The following is a 15,930-nucleotide window of genomic DNA, read 5'->3' as shown; positions in this document are numbered from 1 at the left end:
ATAGAACTGTAGGGTAGGTTTGTTTATTTATTTATTTATTTATTTGAGATATTCCAATGATGTTGTTGGATTTAGGAAGAGCTTAGGGATTTAAAAGATTTCCCTCTGTGTCAGTTCTGTCCAGCTGCAGATCTGGCTGGTTGCCTCCAGAATCAGCTGATGCCAATGCAATTGCAAAAATGCAGCCTAGGGTGCCTGATAGGAGGGGAGAATGGTCTGCAAGGGTGGAGGTTGCCAGGGAGTTTACTGGCACAGAAAAGCAGTCAGGTGATGAACAGGGCCACCAAGATGCTGCAGCAGGCTGGAAGCAGGTTGGCTCCTCCATGTAGCTCTGCTGCAGCTCAGTCCCTCCCCACACTCCAGCTGGCTTTAGTGGGCTTTTTTTCTGTCCATTCAAGCTTGTTTCCCATTTTACACTTTTACCTTAAAATAACTTGGGAACCATCAGCAATAAGCAAATAGGGAACTTGAGATTTCCATATTCCTGATGGGCTCCAAAAGCTGAGTGAGTGGGGCCAGACGAAACAGGATGTGTGCAAGGAAATACAGCTAATGCTGCAAAAAATCACCCAAATCACTCCAGACACCAACACAGCTCCCTCCACTGGAAGAAATGGAATCGAGGTTGTATTTTGCACTGGGATTTCAGATCTGTCACCTGGGCACAGCTTTTGTCCTCCTGCCTGGTGACAGGGATGGAGGGGACAGACCTCAGTGAGCAGTACTTTGCAGAAGGATCGGGTAGCTTTTCAGCAACAGTAAAAGGGATCTGCTTTAGCTCTGCCTTATCTGCATGGCAAGGATTATTGAAAAACCGTGTTGACAAACCATGGTCTCCAAAGGAAAAATGAACTTCCGCACAAAGACGGCTTGTTTGTGCAAAGCAGGGAGGGAATAAAGAAGCTGCCAAAAAGCTGACATAAAACCCTGTGCTTACCTGTGATTCGTCTGATACAATGACTGAAGCCTTTCATTTGCAGCACCATAATCCAAGATGTTCTTTCCACAAAGTGAGAAAGTAGGTTAGTGTGGAGGCAGGGCTGGGGAGGGGGAAGGGGATAAGCGGAGCCCAATCCTGCATATACTCTGAGCAGAGCTAACACCCTGGTTTAACAGTGGGATGGTTGTTTTTTGTAAAAGCCCACAATGCCCAGCTGGGTTCTGCTGGATGCAGCCCTGTTTCCAGCTTCTGTTGCCCCTTCTGCAGGCAGGAGGCACTGAACACCCACCACCTGCAGCATGACTGAGTACCATGAAGGAGGTTTAAAGGATGTGTCTGGCCTGGGACATCACTCTTCCCAATCACATTTTAAATACCTACGTTGTATCAGCTCATTTCAGCATTTTTTCTCATTGTTGCAGTTGAGCAACAAAAACTGATGCATCAAGAGGAGCTTACGTTGCTGAGTTGCTTCTGTAGCATTGCAGGATCAGGCATCAGATCTGATAAAGCCTGGGTGTACTATTAGCCCATTTTTATTATTAGCTCATTTTAGGGTTAGGTTAGGGTTAGGGTTAATAATTTGGAAAAAAGAAAATAACACTTTTTTTTTTTTTTTTTTTTCCCACCTGCAAACTAAGCAGAAGGCTAAAAAAAGAGAGAAAAAAAGAAAAACAGAGAGGAAGATTTCTCTTAACACTGCAGCTATTTATCACCAGTGACATGGACTTAAATCACTCAAGTTGTCTTCACCTAGGGCAAGACCACAATGCTAAAATGAAGCTGAAGAGCTTGGCATTCCATACAACAGGCTGTACAATGTCTGGAACTAGGAAAGCAAAGGTGCTGAGTGGGTTAGTTTGTACCTGTAGCACTGCACTGTGCCCAGCATCATCCTGCAAAACCCTGCTCTGAGCACAGACCATGCCTTTCTGTGCCATTCCCTGCCCACAGTGGGGATGGCACCCTAAAGAAGGGGGACAGCAATCACACACGGGGCTGCTACTCTGAAACACCAGTGCTTTGCTTGGGGACTTTGCCCAAGGACATTGCTCATTGTTCATGGGGGAAAAGCTGATGCAAGGCACTTCTCCAGTGCTGTGCCAGGGAAGGACAGCGACAGTGGGGCATAAACATATGGAAAATAAAGATGATCCAGGTAAGCACAGCCTTAGATGTGTCTGCTTTCTGCCCTGGACTTCATCAGGACTTTACACAACTATGAAATAGATGACTCATCCATTAAAATAATGCTCGTATGACTTTGACATCCAGGAAGGGCACCACATCACTGCTTTTCTGCTTAACACGGTAGGATGCCTCAGGGGCCTATGGGACACAAGCTTGGTCCTTCCCAGGACTTTTTCCAAACTCATTTTTCAAACCTGTTACCAGCATTTCCAGAACAGGTGGATGACACAGTGCATTCCAGGTGCCAGTTGCTCTCATGCTCAGGAAAGATGAGCACTGCAGGAAGGGGTTTTAATGACCACCATCTCTGGCTGGTGGCTCGCAACTTTTTCTCTATGAGCACAGATGATATGGATGTGGGCAGGGGATTTGCATTCAGTGCCAAGCAACCCCTCAGGACATTTCTTGCAGGCTTTACAGCTCTGCAGCTCTTTACCAACTATCTGACAAACTGCTGCCCAGGCAGTGCAGACTCATCCACCACTGGACGTTGCTGCTGATCGCGTCAGGAGCACATATTTGGAAAGAGTGTAAAAGAAGCCTCTCCTTTGGCACTTTCCCAGTTTCTAGAAGCAAGGGCATTTCTTTACTCAAATTTAATGTTCTTCTATGGAACAGGCAGTACAGCCCATATCCTGGCTATCTAATGCACAGAAATCAATAAGATAGTAACTCAGGTGATGATTTTTGCAAGTCAGTGGTGCTTCTTGTGCCTTCCTGCTGTCCTCTGTCTGGATTGTTCCAGCTCATCCCTCTTGGCTTTCCTGGGATGCCGAGCAGAGATACCTGCAAGATACCAGCAGCAAGGCAGAGTTCCTCTTTGCAGCACATCTCTTGTTCTGTTTCTTTTCCTGCTTTTAGCTGCACTGATGCATCAGACGCTTGATTTTCAGGTGCAGCATCTGCTGCTTAAGCCTATTGGTGGTTTTGTGCTGGGATCTCTTCAGTAGGGTGTGCTAATTAAGAGATCACATTTCCATCAGAACCTCTAATGCAAATGCACCTTAGTGTGCTTCATGAATGCTGTAAGAGCTTGCTGCAATCAGACCAGCTCTCTTGGAAGGATGCTTAATATCCTGCTGGCAACAGTAGGAACTTTCCCAAACACCACCCCCTGATATTAAGGACATAAATTATTAAACAGCCCAGTGGTGTTGCCCTTGTACAAAGTCAGCATTGAGAAACGACTGACATCCTCCTTGCACATAATTAAACTGAAAACTTAATTGCACTATGGCTGTATGGGATGGGGTTTGCAAACAGATTTGTTGCAGAGTTCAGCATCCCCACTGGGAAAGCCTGCGTTTGCATGACATTTAACATGGGTTTGAATATGTTTCTTTGTGCCCCAGCCCAGTGTGGACCACAGTGCTGTGCTGTGCTTGGTGTAGGTATCAGTGATAAACAAGTAGCATTTGTGCCCAACATGTTTCAGAAATGATGCTTAAATCCACTGTTTTTAGCATGATGCCCACTGCCCCACCTTGAAGTGGGCTTCATTACGAACTTGAGATAGCCTGGATTGTGGCATCCCACCTAGAAGGAGGACCTCAGTATGGGCACAGCTATGCTCCATCCACCAGCAGTGCCTGAGCTGCATCCCACAAGAGCAGATGCCTGGGGCCAGCCCTCTCCTTTTGCATTAGCCCCATCTCAAGCTGTCATTTGTGCTAAGGCTGGCCTGACTGGTGGTTTGACAGTGATAAAAACACATTTGCTTCTGCTGCAATTTTAGCCAGGCTTTTCAAGCCACTTCAGGGTGAAGTACAATAAATCTCTAGGAAGTTTCTAGCAGATGGATGCCCTTAAATCCCTATTTAAGGGATTTAAGACATACCTGATGCATTCAGAGTGGAGGGGAAGGGCAGAGTGCCCAACTAAGGTCTGGGGACAGGCATTTTCCACTCTAGTGGAAGAAAGCAGGTGACAGTTGCATGGAGTAGGGGGGAGCATGCAGTGGAGACACCAGCAGTTCATTCTCCCTCCTTTCCCCCTACCCTCCTTCATCACACCTCCATTCTTTCAACTGTGGAGCAATCTTGAGAAATCACAGCTAAAACTCCACTCCTCCCCCTTCTCTGGCTACCTGAAACAACCTTCTGTTTTTATGCAAGCCTCAAAGTATTTTTTACAGCAGTTCTTCCTCCTGCCATTAAATATTTATATGAAAAGCCACATGGTTTTGCTGCAGCAGGATGGTGCAGTGCTGAGAACCTCTGTGAGCCAGATTTAAATAGCAGTGAGATGGCAGACACTCACAAAACACCTGGTTTGATTTCTCCCATTCCCCAACCTGCTGCAGTGCTTCCTGGAGTGTCCCCAGCATAACATCCTCATCCCCGCAGCCCAGGTGCTCAGCAAGTGCCCAGTGTGTGACCAACAGAGCCCTGTGGGGAGAGAATGCAGGTCGAGCTGTTCGTGTGCCCAGATGGGCTGCAGATGTAGGTAATGAAATGGAGACATGGGGATGGACCTGGAAATCAAGTGCTCGAGTGGTCTGATGAGCATGGAGCTGCGCACGGGTACCATCCACTGCAGGACAGGAGCATCAGTGCACTGCTACTAAGGGTCGTCTTCTCTCAAACCCCACTACCTTCCTTGCTCTGCTTTATTTTGGGGAGACGAGGATGGTAGAAGGAGGATACTTGTCTCAGTGCTTTGCAGTTGCTGTAGCAACTGTGGTGTCTCTGGCAGCAGGAGCACATGCTTCCTACAGCCAGCATCAGTGTGAGCCTGCTACTTGCATGCAGATATTCTATTCCCTGCAAGAAAAAAAGCCCCATGCCTGCCCCCCAGCCAGCAGCAACTAGAGACCAGGCTGTGCTGCTGAAGCAGCAGCAGGGGCACAGGGGAAGTGTGCTGAACTGGAGGAATGCTGCTGTGCCTGCCATGTCCCAGGCGATCTTCTGAGCACAAGTCATAGCCTCCTCCAAAGCCTCCGCTGCTCCTCTCTGGCTCCTCAGCAAGCAGAACCATGCCTTACAGCTTTTGCTTTGGGGAAAAAATATGATGAGTCTTGATCAAAGCATTCTCAGCAGTAGAGGATCTGCACAAGCTTTGATAAGTGACTTTCCTGATTAATGACTTCTAAATAATAGAGCTTTGTTCACAGGCTGGATTCATTTAATGTCCGTTTCCAGTCATCTTGTAGAGTTTTGCCTACTCAATTGAAAATCCCATTACTTTCCTGTTCCCACCAGCTTTGTAAACCAAAAGCTGTGACGAAATATCCTTTCCTTTCCTTTGGGAAACTAAAGAGACAGAGCTCCTTGGGCCAGCCTCTTCCCAGATCCTCAAAACCATTTGCTCTCAAGGCACCGAAACAAGGCATGTTTGGCCAGGGTTGTGTTCACACAACTTCTGACACCTACTAAAGCTGCCCTACTTGTGTGTCTCAGGTCATAGCAGTCCTCTGGCCCCATGCCACCAGACACCTACATCCCTTCAGAGCCCACCGATCTCTGCTCAGTCCCCTGTATGTGAAGCACCCCTTCTCCACAGCACAGGATTTTAGCCTCAGCTCAGTCAAAGCACACACTGCTGGCCTCTGTCCCACACAACTAACAGTTCACATCAGTTGGTAGAGATGGAGGAGAACAAAGCAAGAAGAGCGTCATAATTTCTCCTCAGCCATTTTGCTTGGGTTAGGTCTATTTTGGTTTTATTTGCAGAATTAAGCCCCAGGCTTTCATAAATGGGGAGACCTGCCTTGCTTTTCCAGAAGGTGCTGATCCAGCCTTTCCACCACTTGCTTTTGGGATGGCCAGACCAGACAAGAGCTGCAAGTTGGGCTGGTCTTTACAACATGGGAAGGCAGAGAGATGCTCCCACCTTGAGGCTGCCCTTTGAGCATTTGCTGGTGAGAATAAAGACTTCCTGCCTTCTTCTGGTGCCCTGACAGAAATGAGCAACAGGCGGGCCTGTTGTCACTCAGTATAGGGTTTTCTACCTTTTGCTTGATGAGCTGGTTTTCTGGGCTGTAGCTGAAGCTTTATGTCCCCTGGGAAGCTTTCTTTTAGAGCAGGTTTGCAGCTGGGGAATGTTTCACTGCTATTTTCAGCCTGTGATGTTTTTCTTTTTTTTTTTCTTTCTTCAAAACACAACAATAACAACAACAACAAAAAAAAACCAAAAAAACCCCCAACACTGTCAACAAGTGACAAAAGAGTGATCTCAGTCTAAAATACGAGTCCTGGCATGGATTCGTATTTGACTCAGAAGCCACTTCCCATCTTTGGAGACTTGAAGTATGTTCCACTTCGTCATCCTGAAAGTCTTTAAACACTTACTAAAGCAGAGTTTATTTATCCACAGTTAGAACAGCCTATCTATTATCTTGAAGGCTGAATTCAGAAAGTTTTTACAGAAATTTATTGGTCTCATTCCTACCAGTCTGAACAGAAGTTTTCCACTGAGTCTGTCAAGATAGAAATGTCTCCATTCCAATTTCCTTCAGTCTTCAGCAAGACATCACATTAATTGTGTTAAAAAGCACTTTTATTAGTTACTGAGAAAGCAAGAGTTTGGCAGCTCCTCTTGACCACTAGCTATTAACTTCTGTGAAGTCTCCTTTAACATTGGTTTGATCCAATGCAGTGGTTTTCTCCACCAGCAAGCTCAGCAGTGGCTGGAGCCAACGGGACCGACTCCAGATGAGGATTATTGGCATCAGGGCTCAAGGGCTCCAATGGCTGCCTGGGTAAATCTTGTCTGCCCCTCTTAAGGCTTGTTTGCATCTCTGTTGTTGGAAAAAAAAAAAATGTGGAGGCACACTGAGAGCCAATAAATACATACTGAACAATTTCATCTACACTTGTGATGCTTTCAACAGGACTCAGGCAGCCATCTCATAGCTCGAAGGAGCTTTGTTTCAGTGCAACTTTGTGCAGAGCTACGTTTCACCAACAGCTCAACACTGCAAGAATGCAGCATCAACTTTGCAAGGTTAGGAGAAACCTCGGCTCCTCCATCTGACCTTCACAGAGTGCTGTGACGACACTCCCACTGACATTTTGCCACACTGGCACTACGTGGGCATTGCCATTTCATGGAACAAACTCTGATCTATCTCATATTTGCTATCAATTGTCTCTGTGCACACTTAGGTGTGGCTGAGCCTGCTCCTTGCGAAGCACCAGGAGGGGTTAGCACAGGCTTGATGCCTTCAGAAGTGGAAGCAGGAAACAGGCTATGTTTTGAAATGTACACTTTTCATAGAATTTTAATACAGGTTGGTTTGTTGGATGCTGTGGTGCCTGTGAAAGGATCTGTGTAAGCAACAGTCAACAGGTGCCTAGGCAGATGAGCTTTCAGACAGGAGGTAAAGCTGAAATCCCATTTGATCCCCTATCACTTCAACCTGAACTCACCTGAAGAAAATAAACTGCCAGGCTTGAGGATGGATATCTGATGCTGCAAATCTTTCAACGACTTGAAGTCAAAATAGAACCGAAGAGATTTTGGTTGGAAAATACCTTCTCCGCCTTCCTTGCTATTGGAGCACACTGGAGGATTTGGAAGCTTTGTATCCACAAGACAGTGAAAGATCAAGACCTGTGCAGATGAGCACCAAGATGGGTCTTCAGAAAGCACAGACCTTCATTTTAGGAATTCATTCAAGATTTTAGACTGGAAATGTAATAACTAAGGGCTGAGACAGGCCTGCTCATGGCTTCTGCACAGACTCTTGCAGTGCCAGTGGAAGTATGTACCACAGGGAATTCATTTCACACTATTTATTCCGTTTGTACTTTCAAGCACTGACCCACCCATCATTTCTTCAGACTGGATAGTGTGAAGTGTTGAGGCAGGCTGATGACACCTGCTGTTTCCATATGTCCTGGTTTTAAAACTGAATTACTCACCGGCTGCACCATGGCTTACCCTGTCTTCTGCCTGGATGAAGAGGAGAACCAAGCTCCTAATTTCCATTATTCAGCCTTCTGGAACTGCCACATCCAGCCCCAAGCACAGCCCTGCCACGTGCCCTTTGCACAGCTGGCAAGTATCTCAATTAAGGGCCACCAGACCCGCTGTTTACAGGAAGTGCCGGCACAGAGCATGGAATTAGAAAGACCACAAGGAAATGAGGGATTATTTACTGGAGATTAAAGGACATGGAAAAACCACAGGACAAATCAGTGGGGCCTAAGCAATGGCAGCTGCTATTTCAGTCTCCCAGCTGCTGGCATTTGCAAGGTCACTCTGCAATGGGAGAATCTGGGAGGAATTCAGTGGTATGGCTGATGCTTGCTTTGTTTTTGGGCCAGTAAAATGCACCAAAGCAGGTCCTAAGCCTGCTGAATAGTGAAGAGGGATGTCCACTCCACTTTCTCCCTTCTTTGGCCAGTACCACAAGTCTTTCTTCCCCTCCAATGCAATTTCTGCTTTTGGGCTGCACACCCAGACCAAGTTGTTCCTGTCAGTGCTGCCTACTGGCATAGCCACAAGGACACATCCATGGATTATTCAAGACAAAGCATCTCCTTAATCTGGAAACAAATGGGGTAGGGGTGAGGACTGACATCTCAAGACCTTCAAGACAGTGTCAGTGGGAGCTAGTGTTTCTTGTTAAGTTTTGAAATATTCAGAGGAGGAAAAACTCCTCGAAGGTTAATCTCAATCCAGTCCAGTCCAGTGCCATTTGAGATAATTTATTTTCCAGGCTTCTGTCGTCATGTACCTGCAATCTCCCTTTTCCCTACAAACTATAAACCCACCAACACTGTCTCCAGTGGGAAGTGATGCTGGCAGAAGTCACAGCCAAGGTGTCCAGAGAACACATGGCTATCACAGGTGACTTCTGCAAAGGTGTCCCAGAACAGCTGAAAAACAATGCAAATGTCACTTCTTTTGTTTGAGCAGCCCACCTGCACTGAGATGCCCTTACCAGCTTTCCTTGGGGTGCATACCTTGAAGGGTGGCAGATGCAAATCCATCCTGTATTACAGACTGACATCTCAGACCTACCCTACAACACCTCCTGGGTCTTATTGCTAAGGGTCTGAGACTCAAATTGCAAATGTAGAGCCACATCCCAAAAGCACAGGGAATTTCTGCAGCTTCAATAGCAGAGACTCCTTGCTCAGGTATTTATGAGGCCATTTATTTTTTTTTTCAGCTAAATTAGGCAACCAAGATTTCAGTGGCTGTTCACAAGCTCTGAAATTTGGGGTGTTATTGGATCAGGCCTTGTGACAACAATCCCCATTCCTCCAGGTGCGGATGTACATTGCTGCCCTCTCAGATACAGGATAGGCTCCAGGACCCCCTGCCCCAACACAGGGCATTGATTCAGCCCTTTCTCAATGGGAACGTGACCATGGACTCAAACCCCAGCCCTGCTCCTGTGGTTAGTGTGATGCTGCTGGGAATGACAGTAACACAGTGGTGGCTGGGAGGACGCTTGGTCAGGAGAGCAAGCAGGAGCTCAGCAGGGTTTTCTTTTTCTTTTTTTGTTCTGGCTGCAACAAAGAGAGAGAAAGTATGAATGAGCTTATTTTATAGCCTCAAAGGAATACCCAGCCATTGTTAGCTTGACATATGCTGTCATGGTGAAGAAAATAAAAGCTTATTCTTGCCTGAATGGGCTGGCTGAAAACAGATGACCCCCCAAACTCTCTTACATACCATCATCAGCATTTCCATCATCTATGTGCTGTGTGCCTGATCCACAACCCAGCCACTTCCAGACCAGGACCTGATCTGTTATTTGCAATAGAAGGAGGGTGAAAACCCATGTTTTCATCATTCTGGGGGAATCTGAAGGGGGCTGCCACCCCTCAAAGCACCAGCCTGCACCATGTCCGCATTAAAGACAAGGCAGTAGCCATCTCTCTAATGATACTAACACAGGAGTGGCTAGAGTATGTTCTTTTCTCAAGTTTTTGCATGTAGAAAATGCTATCACACAGTCCAAAATTTCCAAGTGATTTCTAATGGAGGCTCGGACAACTGTGATGTGCATCTCAGAGCCAGCAGAGTGGCCATGCTGAACAAATAGGACACTGTGGACAACAGCCTCTGGCTCTGGAGTAACACATCATTGATTACAGAGTTCAACAGCACTTTTTCTCCTTGGATGACAGCACTCAGATGCAGAGAAAATAGCCATGCTGCAGTTCCTTGATTGACTCAGTTTTAACCAGGATGTCCTGTGTTTCTTCTGGGGTGTCAAGTGCCCTGTCTCAAATGGTGACCCTACTCTGGAGCTGTATTTCTCTTTTCTTTACATAACTTTCTTCTGCCATCAAATCATGTAATTCGCCTTTTTATCAAAGGGGCAAGATCAGCTTCAGGAGTTCAGGATCCATGAACCAGAGATCAGAGTCTGCGTGTGGTTCAGTGACACATGAAGGGAATGAAAAATAATCCCATTAATAGAAAAAGTCTGAACAGACACCACCCGCTTCCAACTCCCTGACACCCCCCCCCCCCAGCCCCAAAAAAGGATAAAAAAAAAAGAAAATAAAAACCTTTTTTAGAAGTGTTCAAAGTATCTGCAAAAAAAGCTGAACCAGGGGCAGGTTTCTGCTCCAGGCTCACTTCCAACCTGCATAGGATGGGGCAGCCTGGAGCAGCAATGGATAGGATGGCAATGGCTGTGATTGCATTGCAGGCACCATTTTCTTTTTATTTGTTATTCCAATTGAATATATTACGGTGGGAACTAAAAATGAGATTTTCCCTCATCTTATGGTTCTTCGTAAAAAATTTTTGACCTTGAAAGGGACAAGAGCATTTAAGCCAGAATGGCAAAAACCTCCTCCTGCTGCTGCACCACAGTGCTGCTGTGGGTCACACTTCAGCACCCAGCAGCTTGCAGCAGGGGACCAGAATGGGGACAAGAGGTCTCCTCTGACGTTTTCATAGAAACTCCAGGCTCCAGTTGGCTCAGCCTGATGAGTTTTGATTTAAACTGCAGTTATAAGGTGCAATTAGAATCCGGGGTTGCTGTGCCAAGAGCTCAGATGTGAAGCATAACAACAACAAAAATTTGTCCTCCAAATCTGTGTTTTCCCAATATTAACTCTTTGTGTGTTGCCACCAGAGGGAAATCCAGGGCCATCCAAGGACAGTCCTGGTGAGAGGTCTGTCAGCACCACTAAATATTAACATTTACGAGCTTCGTCATAACCACAGCTTTGCAGAGAGCTGCTGAGCCTTTCCTAGCACCAAGTGTGAGAGCAGGGGGATGAGATGCCCTTTCTGGAGTCCTGGTGCTGGTTGCTATGGATAGAATTATCATTGCTTCCATACACCAGGTAAGGAGGCAGATCTTTTCCTAAAATGGCTTGTCGAAGTCTCTCCCTCCTATTTCTCACTACACTCAATAGTTAATTTTGCAAAGGGAAGCCTTCGGAGATGGCAGTGCTGTTCAGACCTTCAGCCCATCTGGATAAAATTGCAATTCAAGGGAATTGCTGGTTCTTTATCTTCAGGCGGCATCATTGCGCAGTTAATTTCAGGTCTTCCAGTAAGCTGTAATGCGTCTTTTAGCCTAAGAGCTCTTTTGCATGACACTGAAATAGACCCCAGTCTACATACATCTGCTGCCAAGATAAATGTATGGTTCAGCAGCAGTAAAGAGGATATAAAAGACTCCCACGTTACAAATGTAGGAGGCAGAGGATATTTTAGCATGACAGCGGTTACACTTTTGGCAGTTCTGCTATAATTAACTTTGTTTTCAGAGCCTTAAAATATTCCCTGTGCAGCAAAGACTGACATATCTGCTTTCAGAGGAGTTGTTTCAGGGTCTGGGGATGGTGAACGGAGCTTGAGAGCATGGGGAAATGCAAAGAAGATGGAGTTAATAATGCCCTACATTTATAGGTATTTTCTCACAAAATGCCATTGGGTCCTGGTAGGCAAGGGAAAGACACTGAGGCAGGCTAAGGGCTAAAAATATAGGAGAGAAAGAGAATAAGAGACACCAACCTTGTGGAGGAAAAGGTCTTGGGGACCTCCTCCACCTCCCCACCTGGTCTTAAAGATCATCTAATTCCAATCTCCTGGCATGGGCAGGCTTGCCCTCCACCAGATCAGGCTGTCCAGAATCCCATCCAGTTTGGCCTCGGGCAACTCCAGGGTGGCACCCACACCTTCTTTGGGCCTCACTACCCTCCAAGTAAAGAATTTATTCCTAACATCTAACCTAAACCTCTCCTCTTTTAGTTTAAAGCCACTCCACATTGAAGGCCTCGATGATGTCTCCCCAGAGCCTTCTCTTCTCCAGGCTGAACACCCTTAGCTCCCCCACCTTATCTTCATAGGGGAGGTGCTCCAGCCCTCTGAGCATCTTTGTGGTCCAACAGCTCCACATCCTTCTTGTGCTGGGGACCCCAGCCTGGACCCAGTGCTCCAGATGGGGCCTCATGAGGGCAGAGCAGAGGTAGACGATCCCATCTCTGCCCTGCTGCCACCCTTCCATTGATGCAACCTGGGATGCAAGAGCACACTGCTGCCTCACGTCCAGCTTTTTGTCTACCAGGATCCCCAAGTCCTTCTCCACAGGCTTGCTCTCAAGGAGTTCTTTTCCCAGTCTGCATGCATATCTGCAATTGCCCCCAACCCAATTGCAACACCTTGCACTTGGCTTTGTTGAGCCTCATTAGGTTCTTGTGTGCCTGCTTCCCAAGCCTGTCCAGGTCCCTCTGAATGACACGCCTTCCTTCTATTGTGTCAAATGCACCACTAAGCTTGGTGTCATCAGCAACCTTGCTCATGTACCCTCGATCTCGCTCTCTATGTCATTGACAAAGATGTTGAAGAGCACAGGTCTCAAGACAGAACCGTGGGGGACACCACTCATCACTGGCCTCCATGTGGACATTGAGTCATTGACCACAACCCTCTAGAAGTCACCATCCAACAAACTAACCACTGAGTAATAAAAAAATCTTTAACATTTTCACCCAAATACAGTATGCAAGAGCTTTGCTGGCTGCACCTGGTTTGGTTGAAGATGAGATGTCTAAGAACAACCCAGCAGTCATTCTGGTAATGTATCTCTCCCAGCAGACCAAGAGAAAGGATGGGTAACAGGGAGTAACCTGGCTGGGGGAATGCACTGATGCAGCAGAGCTGGATGAGGGGCATTACCTGTACCCATAAGCACAGACCTGGGTTGAGCAAACTGGAGTGAAAGTAAAATGTTTTCAAGAGTGGGACAGAACTAGAGAGGAACATTTGCTTTAAGAGAGCTGGAAGACATTGGCTTCCATGTTTCTCATGCCATCTTGAACTCAAATGACTGACACAGGCACCAGGGTTGGTCAGAGGAGGGTGGTGTGCACCCAGCTTTCCCTATTATCTCCTTTGAGGCCAGCACTGCCATTATTCAGAGCTGGTGTACAATGCTGGGCTCTGGTCTTCTCCAGAACATCACACTGGGAAACATAGGCAGCTGGCTGGGAGGCAGTTTGTGCCACAGAGGTACTTATAGAGGTAATTAGTGGTGATGAATCAAATTTAATGCACTCTAGGGTGTCAGGAGTAGCAGTGAAAGCCTTGATCTAGGGACAGCATCAGTCTCAGGCTGCTGCCTGGCCCTACCTGCTCTCTGTGCTCTCCTGAGGCAAGGAGGGTCTGTCCTCTGGGTCCCTGAATGCCATCATTGTAGTGTACACATGTTCTACCCATGACCACCATTTTCCCCTTTGCTCTGGGAGCTCAGCCTAAGAAAAAAGATTGCTCTGAAATGTCAGGAGGGGTTTCCAGCTTTGGTTTCAGAGTTTTTCACCCTCTTTTGCCGTGACTCTTAATGGACGTGTTCTAACCACAAGCACTGCATGCTGCTTGCACAAAGTGCACACAGAAGGATTGGCTCTAAAAACGTCTTATGACTCAGTGTGATCCCCTCTGAAGGCTCTTGGTCATAACCCAAGTGCTTGAGGGCTGCCATATTTACTCTTGGCCCACTAAAAGGGACACAGGTATCATCAGGGAATCACCTCAGGGCCTGTCATTTTAATGAGTTAACTTGTTAGCAACGCTTTTGCAAGACCCTTGCCTAAACTGGGAGCCAATGTAGTGGAGCAGGAGCGAAGTGGTTTCCTGCTGCCTCTGCCCTCTCTCTCCTCACCCCCAGCAGCAAGGGGTGAAGGCGCTGTGTCTGCTCAGATCAATCTGATCCATCGATTAGTGCAGGTAGGACAGATGAGCTAGGTCTGAATAGCAAAACCTTGCATGAACCAAGAAAATTTGGAGAAATAGCCCAGGATATGGACTTAGCATTAAACTCAAAAGGAACTCTGGCCAATGTCTTGCAGCAGGACTTCATGTGTCAGACCCAGTCTGGAACCCTACACATTTCTGAGTGTATGGAGAGCCAAGTTTAACAACAGGGAATCCAAACCATGTTTCTTTGTGACGCTCTGTGCGTATGTACAGCCCCAGAAATCCAGCCCTGGTCCAGTGAGAAAAATACTTATTATCATCTAGACTCCTTTGAAAAGCTGCTTGTGCTGAACTTGGACGGGGTCTCGGTATCGAGGATTTGCAGAGCATGTGACAGTATTACAGTTTCATGTTAATCTGTCCTTGTTGTGTGCTATGAAAAACAAGTCAAAACCCCTGCTTCCTAATCCCCAGGTTACTAATTGTGGGAAAACCATGTTGGCCACAGCCTTAGCGAGCACTTAGAAGTGTCATGCTTTTGTATTTATTGCTAAGGGAATGCATAGCATGTTGCTCCTAACCTGGAGCAGGCACCCCAGGCAGCAGGATACCAACACCCACTCTCATTACTGAGGAGGATACCTCAGCAGCACAGCTCACCTCACCTCACCTTGGCCATGGAGCACAGCAAATCCTTGTGCAATGAAACCACGCAGCAGGAATGATCCCGATCCATAATTGCTCCGAGCAGACCACAAAGCAGCTCCTGCTGGTGGAAGTATCCACTCAGAGGTAATAACCCGCTGAGTAACAATGATGGCAGCAGATCCGTGATAAAAGGCAGGGAATGAAAGAAAAAGCTCTCTCTCCATTATACAAAGAGCGGATGCTTTCTGTTTGCTTCCTTTGGTTCAGAAATGCATTTAGCTCTCTGGAGGGAGGCAGAGGACAGATCAACAGCACATGCAGAAAAAAGCAGAAGCGTTGTTTTCCATGAGTGAGATCATAGGCAGGGAAATTATTGTCTCCTTTTAATCTTTGCTGGATTTCTACCCGGCCCCTCTCTTCAAGAGTCGTGTTTGCATACAAGTGGTGAAAATCCTCCTCTGGGGAGCCTGGAATTGCTGCCTCCAGTCCCTGTTGCCTCTGGGCAGAGAGAGAACGTGGGGCAAAGGCAGGTCCTGGTTAGGACCGTGCTCCTCAGTGTCCATCTGAGACCTCTGCAATGGCCTCTCTGTCCCCAGTCAGACGCCTGGCATCTCTGACGTGGCTGAGGAGGGGAGATGCTCCTAAAGCACCTTCCTGCCCTTCCTAGAGACCACAGCAGAAAGAAGGAAAGCCCCCATGTTTGCAGTTTTGATGCAATCCCCCTCCTTGTGGTCCCATGAGGAGGACGTGAATTGAACAAATTGCAAAGTAGAGCAAAGAGAAACCACAGGAACAACAAAGCTACCAGGATAGTAGTGGGATTTAAGGGGCCAGGTGACTGGCTGGGCACACTGCAGGCCATGCCGCAGCCACACCAGCATCTGCCCTGCAAAATGCCTGAGCTTCTGGATGGCCATCTGCAGCCACGAGGTTGTGCACTGGAGACAGGCTCTGCAGGACTACAGGGGCTCAGCACTGCTCATTAAAGTGCCAGGGAAATGTGAATGAAGCAGATGAATGAATGAATGAAG

The sequence above is a fragment of the Phasianus colchicus genome, chromosome 11 (genome assembly GCF_987193195.1).
Source record: "Phasianus colchicus chromosome 11, bPhaCol1.hap1.1, whole genome shotgun sequence".
Lineage (NCBI taxonomy): Eukaryota > Metazoa > Chordata > Aves > Galliformes > Phasianidae > Phasianus > Phasianus colchicus.
This window is presented reverse-complemented; position numbering follows the sequence as displayed.